Consider the following 3,563-nt stretch of genomic DNA (forward strand, 5'->3'; position numbering starts at 1 on the left):
CAACAAGAATTGAAAAGGTACAAGTGAGCCCGTAGTGACTGTGGATGACTGCAGAAAATGAGGTGAATGGGGCAGTACTTAAAATGAATGAGGGAAAAAAAAAAAAAGACTATGATAAGATTTATTAAAAAAAAAAACAATAGAGAGTAACAATTGGAATGATAGAGAAGGGTTTGAGAAAAAAGTTAACATTGATATGAACAGGCTATGATGGCTGACTTGGCCTGAGGGATTTGGGAGCTTGAAAAATGGGGTGGGCTCTCTGGTGCCCGATGTTACAACCACCCCTCCTGTAGTCACAGTCAGTGATACAGGGTGGTTGTAACTCCATGGCTGGTGTGAGAGGCTGAACCCTCCCTATCTTCATGTTGAGAAGGTTTCTGTCTCTAGATTATGAAACCAGAGAAGAGGTCTGGACTGGAGATTTAAACTCTGAGAAATACTAGAATAGAAGGAACTTCACTGGGAAAGAATGGAGAGAAAGAAAAAAAAAAAAGTGATGATACTGTTAGTATCACTGAAGCCAGTAACACAGAAAACAGGCAGCTATGAAATGGGGTCAATAGGGCTAAACTGGCAGTATCTAGAGGCAGAGAGTGGTCAGCAGAGTCCAGTTCTACAGGAAGGTCAGATGAGGTTACGTGTGAAAATGTCCTTTGGACAGATAGGTTATGTGACCTTGATGAAGACAGTTTCATTAGAAAGGCAGTGATCAAAATCCAAATTGTCACATTTAGCAAATGAATGAAGAGGACTGAGAATGCTAGTAACCCTGGACATGAAGTTATAATTCAATGTCAAGAATGGCACTAACAGAGCTCACTTTTCTGAATCCACACATGTGATGTAGCAACTGCTGTGCTGAATCTCGGCTCACTTTTTTTTTTTTTTTTTTTATTGGTCACCATTCCAGTAAATTATCAACAAGAGCACTGCTTTGCTGTGTCATCTGCTATTAAGGAGGGTTAGAGAATGGAAGTAAGTGTTCGGGCTTTTAAAATCAATCAAAGATTTGAGTCTCTAGTTGCTTAACTATTAGCTATCAACTGGAAAATGGCTGGTCTGGAAACATTTAGATCTACAGTCACAATCCCAGTTGGAGTGTTCACACTGAACGAAGTTTGTCTTTCCAACTTTCCAAACTGTTCCTTTGGCCTAGAAGGGTAAAGTACATTATCTCCTGCTATTTCATTTTTATTAAAACTATTTGAACTTGGAAATGAGGCCTGATGGTCCCATTTTCAGAAGGCTGAAGGTCACTGGGTGTTTCTGTTCAAAAAGAGAAAACAATGAGTAACCCCTCTGGCACCATAATAGAAAGAAATAGTGCAGTGATTACAGCCCTGCGCTGAGCTGGCGGCTGCTACAAATACTGGAACCGAATTTGATAGGATCCTGCATTACCTTATAACACAGTATCATTCCTTACAGTTCCAAGGTCAATGTCTCTTTCTCAAATAACATTTCGGACCTGTAATTGTTCATCTACATGCCAGCAATTATAGAGGAATTGATCAGCCAGTAATTAATGCCATGCTATTACACTTTTTAATTTGTAGATTATGCAGCTGCAAGCGTTCTCACATTTTTAATTTGTATATTATACAGCCACAAATGTTTACAATGCCCTTTTTAATCTCCTTACACTACTACTGCCATTATTCACTATAGATTAATGATACCCCGGATGCTGGGGTTTATTTCATTTACCACTCTTACCAGGAGAGCAGTTAACATTACTGTGCTCTATTACTTAATGTCTTACTGCAGCTGCTGGTGAGCATTGGTTACCCTTTAAAATATTACCAGCCAGTTATTTTTTCCTGATTTTTTTTAAGCTCTCTTGTCACCAACAATATGACTCTGTGGTAATATTACACTCTGTTTCCAAATTTATTTCAACTGGTTCTATCAGAGATATTTAAATAATTCATTCTAAAGAGCACAAATGACCAGAACCCCTGTCCTTGTATGTCTTTGAGTCTATCTGGGGTTATGTGACCAATACAAAATTTTCTTCTTTCTTCCAAGTTCTATAATTTCCCTATATCATGGCCTAGTAAGTATAAAGGTTCAAATAGTACTCGACTCCTTTTCAATTAGCCAGAAATAAGTATTCTCAATATTGGCTGAGAATAGCAGGTCTTAACGGTTGAAGTTGATGCTGCTGACTGAGACTGGGGTTATTGTGAAGCATGTGTCTCTCTTGGTTTTTCTCAAAGTGATCTAGTTTCAAGGGGGTGGCCGTATCTGTCTCTTTGATAAGATGTAGCGACAATTTTAATGCTGGCACTACCCTAAGCCGTCAGGACACACAATGTGCACATCACAGCATAATTCTATGAAACAGATCATCTGAGTGATATTCTGTTAGCTACTGAGAAGGATGAACAGAAGTAAAAAATAAAGTACCTGTTACTGGAGCATTGATATGAAATAGAATGGGATGATTATATGTGAGCACAGTAAACAGGTTGTAGGCAGGCATGTGATAAATGGAAAAGAGGTCTTTATAAACAAGTAGAAGAATGACTTTTCAGAAGGAGGAGAGAGTGAACACAGGATGGTCATCTTGAGCTGGACTCCGAAGAAGAAGGTCAGGAGAGGTGGGCCAAGAGTGGAAATGGAATTTCTCTGAAAAGAATACAAAGTGAATAAACACTTCAAGTGTTAAATGTTTGTTATACTGACAAGGTGTGGTTAAACAAAAAAGAAAGAAAGAAAGTGTTTTTTTTTTTAAACATTTATTTTTAACTGGGGGAAAATTGCTTTACAATGTTGTGTTGGTCTATGTCATTAATTATACATATATCACCTCTCTCTTTACCTTCCCTATTCCCCCATTCCACCTCTCTAGGTCATCACAGAGTGTCAGACTGGGCTCCCTGAGTTACATACCCTGAGAAAACTATAATTGAAAAAGAAACATGTACCCTAATGTTCCTAGCAGGGTTATTTACAGTAACTAGGACAAGGAAGCAACCTAGATGTCTATCAACAGATGAATGGATAAAGAAAATGCAGTGCATGTATACGACAGAATATTATTCAGCTATAAAAAGCAATGAATTTGAGTCAGTTCTGTTGAGGTGAATGAACCTAGAGCCTATATACACAGTGAAATAAGTCAGAAAGAGAAAACACATACTGTATATTAATACATATATATGGAATCAAAGAAAATTCTTATTGAGTAATACGACTTGAAATCAGATATTCTTCCATTTAACAATGGATTTGGAACACCAGTACAGATTTTGGTCTTTATTCTGTACAGAGTTTCTGTGGGGTGCTTTAATTTTTTAAATCAATGTATTTATTTTAACTGGAGGCTAATTATAATATTGTGGTGGATTTTGCCACTTATCGATATGAATCAGCCATGGATGCACATGTGTCCCCCATCCTGAACCCCCCTCCGACATCCCTCCCCACCCCATCCCTCTGGGTTGTCCCAGAGCACTGGCTTTGAGTGCCCTGCTTCATGCATCAAGCTTGCCCTGATCACCTGTTTTACATTTGGTAGTATATATGTTTAATTGGCTTTTATTTTTTTCTTTCTT

This window comes from Cervus canadensis, chromosome 23, assembly GCF_019320065.1.
Source record: "Cervus canadensis isolate Bull #8, Minnesota chromosome 23, ASM1932006v1, whole genome shotgun sequence".
Lineage (NCBI taxonomy): Eukaryota > Metazoa > Chordata > Mammalia > Artiodactyla > Cervidae > Cervus > Cervus canadensis.